General features: G+C 47.6%; 1 protein-coding gene across 4 annotated transcripts in view; it reads right to left on the reverse strand.

Annotated features, from left to right (window-relative positions):
* The window catches only part of LOC144791749 (disintegrin and metalloproteinase domain-containing protein 28-like), a 3,662,699-nt gene that overhangs the window by 172,523 nt on the left and 3,476,986 nt on the right, over positions 1-13,190 (reverse strand). The window lies entirely within an intron of this gene.

A 13,190-nucleotide genomic window follows, 5' to 3' on the forward strand; every position in this document is an offset into this window, starting at 1 on the left:
AGCAATTGTAGACAAATAGTTATGATGAAAATGTACTTATTTATGCAGTGACCTATATACAAGTTAAACATTGAAGAATATAACTGTAGGTAATATGTACATTTGTTAAGCAGACTTGACAAATATCTATATATTTCTGAAGATAATTATTTTAAATACTTATAAAAGGGAATACACATATCTAGATACTTACATATAATCCAAATAAATGCTATATACACACAGGGATATGCTATACATTTATGTTTGAGTGTGGTGGCTATGTGGGAAAGAGCCAACTCTTGGGTACTCTTCGGAAGATAAGATAGTTATCCATAGATCTTATTTTTGGGGTTAAAGAGTTCCATATTTAGGTTGCTTGAACAGAGACAATGTGTCACCTATGTTTTTTTCTTGTATGTTGGGATCTTGAGGTGAGGTGGCAATGCAGAGCGAAAGTTCCCTTGTTGAATGTATTTGGCAATTTTATTCATGATGAAGAGTGGCCCTGTTCCATGTATCGCTTTGTGGGTATCAGTAATGATGCTTGATCTTGCTAGTTTGCCCACTTAGGCCTTCATTGACAGCTTGTAGTACATGGTATATCCAAGGTTTCTTACTTCCTTAAATACTTTAGGTGATGTTCCCAGATCGTCAGACCATACATCGAGTGGGTCATAATTTTTCCAATTGCCACATGTGAGTGTTTCTGATTTAAAAGCATTGATTTGAGATGGCTCAATGTCATCCACCGATCAACGAAAATGTGTACGTTTCCAATGTCTTTGGGCCTTTCCAGTTCAGGGAGTACGTGTGTGCCGTCTGCAGTTATAGCATGTCCGGGGAAATTAATTGATCAGTGCCAGTAATGACTTCATGTAGATGTTGGAAAGCATAGGTGAGATGATAGAGCCTTGGGAGACTCCTGTTTTTGTGAAGTACTATTTGGACAAGAAAGTGAGTGTATAGGTGACATTTGTTCTGCTTTGAAGGTAGGAGGCGATCCACGCGAGAGCCGTTCATTCTATGGTAGCATCATAGAATCTTTGCATTATAGTGTCATAGTTAACTGTGTCAAAGACTACTGAGAGTTCCAAGAGAAGTAGTGCAGCAACCCCATTCCGGTCAACTGTGTTCTTAAGGTTATCCCAGATGGAAACAAAGGCAGATTATGTGCCTCTTCCTGGATGGAATACTGTTTGGAATTCTGAAAGTATGGATTTATCTTCAATGAATTGTAAAATCTGGGCAAATGCTACTCTTTCTATCAGTTTGCTCAGGAAAGGTCCATTTGTAATTGGTGTGTAGTTGTCTGTTCTTGTTGGGGTGTCTGGAAATATTCCCATAGTTAAAGAATTTTTGATGATTTTTCTTATTGCTATGCAGCAGAGGTATTTAGCAGAATTCTATAGAAGATTTGTGATGGATATGGGTCAGACCTGCTTGCTTTGACCAGATTCTTAAATTAATTATGTGATATTTGTTGGAAGGAATGCTCTGGCTGGGCTAGCCTATGCTTGGAGTTTTTTTTGGAAAAGGGTCAGTGCTAGTGCTTTTCCTTTGTTTTAAATGTGAGTCCAACATGTCTGCTTTAGGTGTGTAATGGTGTGCCAGTTTGTCTGTGAATTCTTGAGTAATTGGGAGAGTTGCCTCTAGGAAATTTGGTTTACGAGATTCAGTCAGAACATTATAAAATTATGTATTTGCACATTTAGCATTATGAATTCTGTCTGAATAGTATTTTTGTTAGCTTTTTTGATTGCTGGCTAATACAATTTGTTTTATTTCTGTAGGTGAAGTTCATCTATTTGTTTTTGTTTTGAGGCAGGTGCCTTACAGCTTTCTAATTTGCTGTTTTATCTCATTTAGCTCTGTATTCCTCCAAGTTTCCTGTTTTCTTTTGTCCTGTTTTGTTGTTCTTAGTGGTATTAGGATATCAAAAGCTTCCAGTAGCAACTCATATAGTTTATGAAGGAAATGTATTGTGTCTAGATCTGTATTGGATGTCAGTTGTGTTTCTTAGTGTTCAAAATTGAGTCTGTTCTAAGGTTGCTAGGTAGATGCATCTAAGATGGCTTTAGGTGTGTTGCATTGTGTTATTTTATGTTGGAATGCAGGCAAATGGTGGTCCGACCACCTGACTGGATTAATCGTTTGAAAGATAACTAGTGCTGTGTTTGCAAAAATGTGTCCAGCAATGTCTGTGGGTTTGTGGACGATTTGAAATAGGCTCAGTATGCCTAGGCCAGTGATGATAGTTTGCGTAAGGAGCCTATTAGATTTGCAAAACCAAATGTTTAGGTCACCAAGAATGCATAGGTTGGAGTGTAGTGTTATCAGGTAGGAAACTCTGTCTAGAAATGTGTCTGGGAAAGTTACATTGTTAGGTGGGGTCTGTAAAATACAAGGAACTTACAGGAGGAGGCTGGTGTTCGGTTGCATCTAGTGAAGATGGCCTCACAACCTTATACGGAGAGGTAGTCAGCTTTAGTGATATTTTATGTTTGCTTGAATACAACAACTATGCCCCCTCCTCTTTTCCCCATATGATTTTGTATGATAGTTTGATAGCCTAGAGGAATAGCTCCATGCTACACTGAAGCCATGTCATCTCCCAACCGTGATTAAATTATGAAGAGTAAGTCAGGTTGTGCATCAGTGAGAAGGTCGTAGATGTGATGCTTGTTTTTAGAGAGTTATCGAGCATTTATTAGTACACAGTTTAGAGAATGTGCTTTGGTGATGGTGTGACTTTTTTTGTAGAAGAGTGAGCAGTATTTTGTGGACTTGTTTGTAGCAGGTGTGTCCTTAGTGCTGGTATTAGCTGTAAGAGGATAGCAGTAGTGTAACTTTTCTGTATTGCATTCTTCGTCATATAGGCTAAAAAGGACTTTTGATGGGTCCGAGTAGGTGGGTTGAGGAGATGGTGGTTGAGAGGGAGTTGGTGAGCTGTGTAGTTTTTGGTAGAATAGCCTTATTGTGCTGAAGACATTGAGATGCAAAGTTGTGAAGAGTGGCATGTTGTTTATTTTGTTAGCGTCTGTTTATGGTGGAAGGTGCATGATTTAGGGATGGTGGTACGGCATGTCGGCCATGTTATAAGGTTCGAAATTGCCCAATGGATGAGAGGCAGTTGAAAAAGAGTTACTGTGTGGCTGTGTATGACTCACTGTGGGAGGAGCAAGAAATCTTGACAGTAGAGTTGGTTTAGGGTGTGTGTTATTTGTGTAGTCAGCAGAGTGGAGTGGATGTATGTTTGTAGTTTGTGATGGAAAGTATAATGAGGCAGTGTATGTATGAAAGTTTATTGCACTGATGTGTGTGTTTTGTTTTGAGTTTGAGGAGTAGTGAGAGGAGATGATGATGATGTAATTGTTTCCTGAGAAGTATTTGTATGTAAGGTATTGGTGAGTGAAGCTGAAAGGTATAGGGGTGGTGATGTGTTTTGGAAAATAATGTACGTGGTGTGTCTGAGGGGATGAACAATAGTTAGGATTGTTTATGTCAGATTTGATTGCTGGAAGAGGTAATATGATTGGTAGAGTGGAATTTATGGGTAATGTGGGTGTGTTTTGTAGTAAGAAAAAGGAGAAGGGTGTTGGTGGATGAAATGAAGGAAGGATGGATATAGGTTTGGTGGTAACAGGGTGACTGTTAAGAGTAAGTAGATGGTAGAGCTGGTGCTTTGCATAAGCAGGGAGTGTATGTTTCAATGGGATATAGGTATGCATAGTCTGGATTTGGGTTGTTTTGGTGATGTATGGATTTGCTAGTGATATAGGATAGATTGGTGTTTTGTGTGTGACTGAAGGTGCCATTGCATGGCATTTTGGGTCGAAGGGTATATAGGTGTGGTTTGTGTTTTTTTTTGGGTGGTTGTTGTAATAATGAAAACGTGTTTGGGTTTGTCTGTAGTAAATGAGTGGAGTACATTTGTTGTGAGTGTGTTACAATGTTTGTGTAAGTGAATGGGTTAAGGTGGTTGTTAGTGAATGGGAAAACGGGTAGAAGTGTCAGCCAGTCTGTCAAAATGTACTATGGAAATGCAGCAGCCATCATGCCTAGATGACTTGAGGTATCGATTTGGTTGGCACAAGGGAAGCATTGCTTGAAAGGACTGGATCCTGGCAAGATTTAGATAGGCTATCTCTATCTCCGAGTTGAGAATAGCCCATAGGTAGGGTTGGATTTTGAAGGATTGGAGAGGGGATTTTGTGGTGTTACTGGTAAATCTCAAGAGATGAAGCAGTTCTAATGTGACCCATGTGTTTTCGCTGCACTGCTGGTGTGTGGAGTACTTACCCCAAAGGGGGGCACTTCGAACTGGTAATACCTGCCGCTGACCATAAACCTGAGAAACTGGTGATCAGTTAGATGTATTGGTATGTGGAAATAGTCATCCTTTAGGTGGAGCGCCGCCATAGAGTCGCATTGCTGGAGAAGTGGAATGACATCCTGAAGGGTTACTATGTGAAAATGCTCTTATCAGATGTGATCGTTTCAGGGCCTAATGCCCAGAATAGGCCTGAACAACCCATATTTTTGGGGTATTAGGAAATACAGTGAGTACACTCCCATACCCAGCTATTAGCGGGAAACAGGTTCTATATCATCTTTGAGGAGGATGGCTTAGACTTACTCCTTGAGCAAATTGTGATGTTCCGGTGAGAGTATGTTTGCGAGTGAGAATGGTGGGAGGTGCAGAAGTGAACTCCAGACAATAACCATGTTGGATAATGTCCGAAACCAACTGGTCTGAAGTGATGGTTTGCAATGTGGGAAAGAAGCCTTGTAGTTACCCCCGACAGGTGTGGTGTGGTCAGTGGTGGAGAGAAGAGGAAAGTCAGGGTTTTGTGGCCTGTGCTGCTCCTTTTGGGGAGCTACCCTTGCCTCTGGCATTGTTGACCCTATAGGACTCTCTGAAATAACCCCTGGGAGAGGAATGCTTGCCCTGTGTGCATTTATAGGACCTGGAGGTTTCAGTGGAGGTAGTCTTTGATCCTCCACAGTAAAGGGTGTGGCAAAAGGAACTGCAGTATTGTTCAGTGCCCTCATCGATGTGGCAGTCTCTGTTTCCTTTTGGATCTTTTCCAAAAGCTTAGTGAACCTGTGGATCAAAGAAGTGCTCACCATCAATGGGCATGTTCAGAAGGGTTTGCTGAACTTTAAGCTTAAAGCTGGGGATACAGATCTTTGAGTTTGAGCGTAGCAGAATGCTGTAATTGACCCCTCTGGCCGCAGTACCAGTCACTTCTAGGGCACAGCGGATATAACCTGATTTTCTTTCCTATGCTCTGCAGGGAGATATTGAAGGAGCTCCATCACTTTGTCCCTGTGGGCCTGATTGTCTTGTGCAAGAAGGCCAACAGAATTAGCTATCTGGCAGTGCTTGCCCGAGTTCCCAGCTACCTGTTTTCTTGCTACATCTAAGGATTTTCCTTTTCTGGTGGTGGGGCATTCTGTGGCCTGGGAGTTGGCTCGCCAATGTGCAGTGGTGATAACCTAAGTGGTGATTGATTGCAAACATAAATGGAGTCAGAAAGGGAGGCTTTATATTTCTTATCCACCCTAGGAGTTATAATCCTAGCCTGGACAGGGTCTTTAAAAATGTCAGATGGTGACGTAGCATAACTTTGAGCATGGGGAAATGCCAAATGGAGCAGTAAGTAGAAGAGAGGGTTTCAAAGAGGTAGTCCTCCTCTGAGTTTAAAGGTCCACCTTATGAAAGGAGGTGGCCCTACTGATGAGTGCCTAAAAGAATGTGAAATTATCCAGAGAGACGGGCTGGGTAAAGGTCCCAGGGGATCCCAGGCGGTCCCTTGGAAAAGCAGGCAGGGAGAGCTGTGGAAGAGGTGATGGTGGCACAAGGGGCACGGGAATGGAAGCCTTATCTGCTTTCCTGCTCTCTTTAGCTATATTCAGAATGTCCAAGGCCTCCCAAAGAACAACTGGCATTTCAAGTGTGGAGCAGCAAGGCCGATGGCATGCAAGGATGCAGCCAATATGGGGGTAAACAACTAGGTGTTTCTGCCTTGAGTTGAGCTGCTCCTGCAGCTATGCAGAATCGGCTCAACTTTGCTGGTGTGAAACTTGTTATTTATTGCAGAGGTTCGAGTTGGTGTCGCGGTAGATGTGGTTGATGACAAGTGTTGGCTTGGTGCCGGTGTTGGGATAGCCAGCAGCGAAGCAATACGTTTCAAAGGCTTCTTCAGTTATAAGGTTGGCGGGGCATCCAAATTGGTTTGTTGCTGCCAACCATGGCCTAAGGTCAGTGATGGTCCAAAAGCCTGTCTCTGGTGTTACAGAGTAGCTGAATGTCCAGGCTGCTCTGGATGAGCGATGTCAAGGGAGTGGGGATGCTATATTAAGGGACTGCTGCGCTGGAGTTATGTCTGAGCCAGAAATGTTTCTGGGGGATAAAGCCTCTTCATCTGCAGTCAACAGTTGTGGGTGTTGCTCCACCTTGAGGTCCTTGGGACCAAAAAGGTTTGGGGTGTAGTCTCTTCCTCTTTGTGACCTCTCGAGTCAATGAGCTTGATGGTAACAAAAAGTCTTCTTGGAGCAAAAGGAGCGGCAAGCTTTGCAGGCGGCCTTGTTGTGTTCCAGCAACAAGGACAGATTACAGACCTGATGGAGATCATTACGAGGATGTTTCAAGTGGCACCAAGGACAATATCCAAATTGCGTCCATTTCATCACCATTGAAGACTGGTGGAGAGAAGCAAGTGCTGATGGGCAAGGCCCAAAAGTAGGGCAGTACTACCTAGAGAAGGAGCCATTGCACCTCATGATTTGAAAGATCTCCTCAAATCAATCAATCAATCATACCATTTGTATAGCGCACTACTCACCCGGGAGGGTCTCAAGGCGCTTGGGGGAAGGGGCATGCTACTGCTCGAACAGTCAGGTCTTGAGTTGTTTCCTGAAGGCGAGATGGTCCTGGGTCAGCCGAAGGTGGATGGGGAGGGAGTTCCATGTCTTGGCAGTCAGGTAAAAGAAGGATCTTCCTCCGGCGGTGGCTCTTCGGGTGCGTGGTACGGCTGCGAGGGTGAGGCTGGTGGACCGTAGCTGGCGGGTGGGCGTGTAGAAGGTCAGGCGGTCATTGAGGTACTTGGGGCCTAGGTCGTGGAGAGACTTGTGTGCGTGGGTGAGGAGCCGGAACGCGATCCTCTTGTCAACGGGGAGCCAGTGCAGGTTCCTCAGGTGGCTGGAGATGTGGCTGCATCGGGGGACATCCAGGATGAGTCGGGCGGAGGCGTTCTGGATGCGCTGGAGTCTTTTCTGTAGCTTCGCTGTGGTTCCGGCGTAGAGGGCGTTTCCGTAGTCCAGTCGGCTGGTGACGAGTGCCTGGGTGACAGTCTTCCTGGTCTCGGTCGGGATCCAGCGGAAGATCTTGCGAAGCATATGCAGGGTGTTGAAGCATGTTGAGGAGACGGCGTTGACTTGTCTGGTCATCGAGAGAGAGGAGTCCAGGATGAAGCCCAGGTTGCGTGCGTGGTCCGTTGGCTTGGGTGCGGTGCCCAGGGCTGGGGGCCACCAGGAGTCGTCCCAAGCGGAGGGCGAGGATCCCAGGATGAGGACTTCCATCTTGTCCGAATTCAGTTACAGGCGGCTGTCCTTCATCCATTCGGCGACGTCTTTCATCCCTTCGTGTAGGCAGGTTCTGGCGGTGTCGGGGTCTCTGGTGAGGGAGAGGATCAGCTGGGTGTCGTCGGTGTAAGAGATGATGTTGAGGTTGTGCTGGCGTGCGATGGCTGCAAGAGGTTTCATGTAGACGTTGAAGAGGGTGGAGCTGAGTGAAGATCCTTGCGGGACGCCGCAGATGACTTCGGTGGCCTCGGAGCGAAACGGGGGGAGGCGGACTCTTTGTGTTCTTCCGGCGAGGAACGAGATGATCCACTCCAGTGCCTTCTCTTGGATACCGATGTTGCTGAGGCGCTGGACTAGGGTGCTGTGGCAGACAGTGTCGAACGCAGAGGAGAGGTCCAGGAGGATGAGGGCCACTGTTTCCCCTTTGTCGAGCATGGTCCGGATGTCGTCGGTGGCTGCGATGAGGGCGGTCTCGGTGCTGTGGTTGGCTCTGAAGCCGGACTGCGAGGGGTCGAGGGATCCAATCGTCTCGAGGAAGGCGGTCAGCTGTCTGTTGACGATCTTCTCGATGACTTTAGCAGGAAAAGGGAGGAGCGAGATGGGGCGGAAGTTTTTGAGGTCGGTGGGGTCCGCTGTAGGTTTCTTCAGGAGGGCGCTGATCTCGGCGTGCTTCCAGCTCTCCGGGAAGGTGGCGGTGTTGAAGGAGGTGTTGATTATGTTCCGGAGTTGGGGTGCGATGGTGGCGTCGGCCTTGTTGAAGATGTGGTGTGGGCAGGGGTCGGTCGGTGATCCGGAGTGGATGGTGTTCATCGTGCGGACTGTGTCTTCGGTGGTCACCGTGGTCCAGGTGCGGAGGGTGGCGGTGGGGGGTGTTGGTTCAACGGTTGGGTACGTGGGTGGTGCGCCGAAGCTGTCGTGGATGTCGGCGATCTTGCGGTGGAAGAATGAGGCGAGGGAGTCGCAGAGGTCTTGTGACGGAGTGATGTCGTTGGTGCCAGTGCTGGGGTTGGAGAACTCCTTGACGATGCTGAAGAGTTCCTTGCTGTCGTGGGTATTGTTGTCCAGTCGTTCCTTCAGGGATTTCTTCTTGGTGGTGCGGATGAGCTGGTGGTGCTTGCGGGTAGCGTGTTTGAGGGCGGTCATGTTGTCAGTGGTCCGGTCGAGGAGCCAGGCTTTCTCAAGGGTGCGGCAGGTCTTCTTGGAGTTCTTGAATTCGTCGGTGAACCAGGATGCCTTCTTGCTTCTGGGTCTGCTGGGAGGGTTCTTCAGTGGTGCGAGGTCGTCGGTGCAGGTGGACAGCCACTGTGTGAAGTTGCGGCAAGCTTCGTTGGGGTCCGTTGTGTTGGCGGGGGGGCTCTGGTTGAGGGAGGTGGTGAGCTTGTCCGCGGTGATCTTGCTCCAATTCCTGTGAGGTACCTGTTGCGGGTGGTGGTGGGTCGTCGTTCTTTTGAAGCTGAAGTGGACGCAGCTGTGGTCGGTCCAGTGGAGTCCGGTGGCGTGGCTGAAGGTGATGTACTTTCTGGAAGAGAAGACGGGATCAAGCGTGTGGCCGGCGTAGTGGGTGGGGGTGTTCACCAGTTGCTTGAGTCCGAGGTTGGCGAGGTTTTCCAGCAGGGCGGTGGTGTTGCGGTCCTTGTTGTTCTCCAGGTGGAAGTTGAGGTCCCCTAGGAGGATGTAGTCAGCGGAGGGGAGGGCGTGTGGGCTGATGAAGTCTGTGATGTCTTCGCTGAATTGTGTGCTTGGTCCCGGGGGTCGGTAGATGAGGGTGCCTCTGAGGGTCGTCTTGGGGTCGGTGTGAATCTGGAAGTGGAGATGTTCGGCTGCGGCGAAGGAGTCGTTGGCGTCGGTCGTGATGCGGATGGTGTTCTTGTGGACGATGGCGATGCCTCCTCCGGTCTGGTTGATGCGGTCCTTCCTGATGATCTTGTACCCATCCGGGATGGCGATGGCGATGTCGGGTGCAGAGGAGGCGTTCGTCCAGGTTTCGGTGAGGAAGGCGACGTCCGGTGATGTAGCGTCGAGGAGGTTCCAGAGTTCCATGGCGTGTCTGTGGATGGATCGGGTGTTGAGCAGGATGCACTTGAGGTGGTTGCTGCTGATGCTTGTCTTGGCGGGTGTCAAGAAAAATAACCACGAACATTCAAGCCCAACACCAGATGGCAGAAGCATGCACAGCAAGTTCATCTGCAGCCAAACAAGCCTCAAACATAAGTTTACCAAATGATTTAATTTTATGACTTAAGACCGATTCTTTATTATTTTTGTGCAGAGTCCCCCTTCTCCAGCAAAATCATGCCATTATCCATTGCCAACATTTTGAATATGTTAGTGCAACGGTTATGACACCATCACCAAACTAATTAACATCTTCACTAGATTAAAATTACTGTTTGTTGGCAGTGTCAGGGAGCTGGCAAGCAAAATGGCCGCAGTCCAGTGAGGCTACTGAAACCCAGGGATTAAGCATAATTCCACCCCGCACTGCCCCATCGGAAGCTGAAGTACGGAAGTTAGCACGTCTTGGTCTTGGCACACAGAAAGAACATACCAAGTTTTAAAAAGTCATTACACAATGCTGTGGAGGCCCTTTCCCCCCTGATAATCTGCGGCAAGGGGTGAAGCAAAGATGGCAACCTGCTAGCAGCCAGACACAACGGAAGGGCCCGCTGTGCTCTGCGGAGAGGTGGCGTGGGCTGCTGAGCGGAGACTCCCTATCTGTGCAGCTACAGGCTGTCCCCACTGGGTGCGGGACCTCGATCCCAGCTGCGGTTGCAGGTGGCTAAGTGGTGGGGGCTGTGGGGGACTCCTGTCTGATGCTGGAGGCGAGCTGAGGGCCGGAGTGCCTGATCTGCCTGCAGCGCTGCAGAGTGAGAGCTGACTGCTGCTGCTGGCCACCTAGACTTGCGGTCAGGGGTCCTGGTTGAGTGTCATGAAGAAGATGAAAGCGTGGTGCCTGACCCCCTGTGGCTTTAGACAGAGCATTGGGGCCGCAGTGGTGGTCTCGAACACCACATAGTGAAGGAAGGAGCCTACGGGCACCCGCTGCGAAGTGCGCAATTCAGAGGCAGATGTGGGGGGCTGAAATAAGTGACTGGAAAGGTCCGCGCACTCCAGGAGGTCCCTGTGCAGAGCCCCTAATAAGTTGTAGCAAGTGGGAACAACATCTAACCACTGCAAGATACACATGAGACGTTTGCCCCAGACACGAGGTATTTCACCAACCGCGAATGGACCCTCTTTTGAACATAAGCTGAACAGCTAATAAACAGGGTGAGCAATCAGACTGGTCCTGTCCCAGCGCCAGAGGCAACACAGCCCCACTGCTTGTGCAAGCAAGGTGCCCCGGGACAGGGCCTTCTAAATCTGTTACAGTTGCCTCCCCTACCGAGGCTTTCTTAGCTCCCTGTGATTGAGGGAGAGCAGTAACAAGAGGTTGGAAGTGAGCAAGTTTGTGAACCTCTGCCTGTCGGTTGCCACAGACTTGCTGCAACACTAGGATATAGCTGAATGTGCCACTGTGAGTGGATATGACACTCCCACACTAAGCATCCCGCAACACTCTGCACCTGAGAACCTAGAAGCAGATCAACAACTCTGCAGTCCCTTATGTCAAGCAGCATCTCTAACCCTCCTGGTCGCATCATTGGGAATGCAGATGGACAGCAAACCAAGCTGCTGTTTGAGGTCCACTGGTCTGCTCGTCCCCCACTAATGGCGCAGAGCTCACAGAAGTGGACGAAACGACCGCAGAAGATTCCACTGAAGCAGTAGACATGAAGACGCTACATCACATCAATGGAATTAAAAATGGACACAAAGTGCACTAGAATTGAATCCATCATGCAACTGGAAAAACAGGATAAGTGCCTAACTGAAGCGGAGCAATGTATCTCTGCAGTCGAAGACACTGCAAAAAACTGCAGCAAACAATTAGTTAATATAGAAAAAGTCCTTAAGATAATATCCGTGAAAAAATAATACCTAGAAGCCATATCCCATAGAAATCATTTGCTTATTCTTTGGATTCCAGAGTCCACAAATATAGGCAAGATGGAGGACTATATAGAATGTCTACTGGTCACATTATGTGGTGTAGGCGCCTTCTTGCAAATTCTGATCATAGAGCATGCCTACCGGGCACTGATGTTCCACCCACCACTGGGAGCCCCAGCAAGACCAATACTTGCTTTATTGCTATACTATCGAGATTGGGACACTGTTTTACACATAGCTAGAGAGAAGAGAAATGTGCAATTTGAGGACAATGAGGTGGCAATATATCTGGACTTTACCGCCACAGTCCGGAGGCGCATAGGAAGTTCATGCCCATCAAGCAGAAAATTATACAGGGAAGCCTGCCCTACGTGATGCTATACCCAGCCTGGCTGTGAGTCACCCACAAGGGAAAATTTCATGTATTTGCCACCCTGCAGCAGGCTGGAGACTTTCTGTATTGGAATCTACTGCATAGATCCCCAGCGAAATCCTCATCAGCCGCGGCCAGAGCATAATCACCGATGTCGAAACAGGCTGAATTAGTAACTCTTTGCTATCACTCTGTGATTGACTCGCACAGACCTCTCACCCTTACCTTTAAATCCATACTGTGTCTGAGACATCGTGATAACCCCTCTTCTGGACTTCAGCTATTGCTCACTATCCTAATGTCAGTGGAGTTACATTCTTTTGTCCAACCTTATTCACTCCCCGTGGTCAAGTGGGCCCATGGCGCTCCATCATCTACCCTCGGGTGCCCTCGAACTCTCGAGAATGAATCTGCTGGGCTTTTTGTCTGTTTCCCTACAGGATACCCAACATTTTCTAAACACATTATTTTGATTGTTTGTTCTTTTTACTTTCTTGTCACAAACCTACTGAATGTCCAGATTCTCTTTGTTTATTTCGCTCATTTACTTTCCCTCACGTCCTACACCGGGGAACATCCTTTACAACGCAACTTTTACTCTGCACTACCATTACGACGCAGCTATTACAACGCAAGTCGTTACAACGACTTGCGCTGGAGGACGCTGTAGGATAGGGAATAGTTTAATTTTCTATCCAACACCTTCTCTACTATCCACGGGGACTGGAGTTGGAATAGAAAATTAAACTATTTCACTATCCAGCGCCCCCCAACGCAAGTCGTTGTAACGACTTGCGTTGTAAAAACTGCATTGTAATGGCATGCGGAGTAAAAGCATGCGTTGTGATGTCATACATCCTCTACACCCACTCTTCACTCTTCCTTATCTCCTCCTCTTGTTCCTCCCTCTGTGCTTTTTCCTACACTCTCACTCCTTCCTTTTCCCTATACTCTTAACATTCCTCCTCCTTTTCTCTCTGAATTCTTTTAAAATACCTGCTTGCATCTTCAGACACCACGAGTGACATATTGTTTAATGGTTTTTTCTTTTGGGAGGGATGTCATATCTTGGCAGGGTTGGGCCACCGGAGTCGAAGGCACGGAGAAGTTTGAACTGTTCTTTTGGGCACAGATTCACGCAATGTTATTGCCATGTTACCAATGCTATGTACTACCAACACACTGGCAATACGACTACGAATATTGTACTACTCACTTAATGATTATCACTTCCAGATCAGATGACACCATTATC

Source organism: Lissotriton helveticus, chromosome 11 (assembly GCF_964261635.1).
Source record: "Lissotriton helveticus chromosome 11, aLisHel1.1, whole genome shotgun sequence".
Lineage (NCBI taxonomy): Eukaryota > Metazoa > Chordata > Amphibia > Caudata > Salamandridae > Lissotriton > Lissotriton helveticus.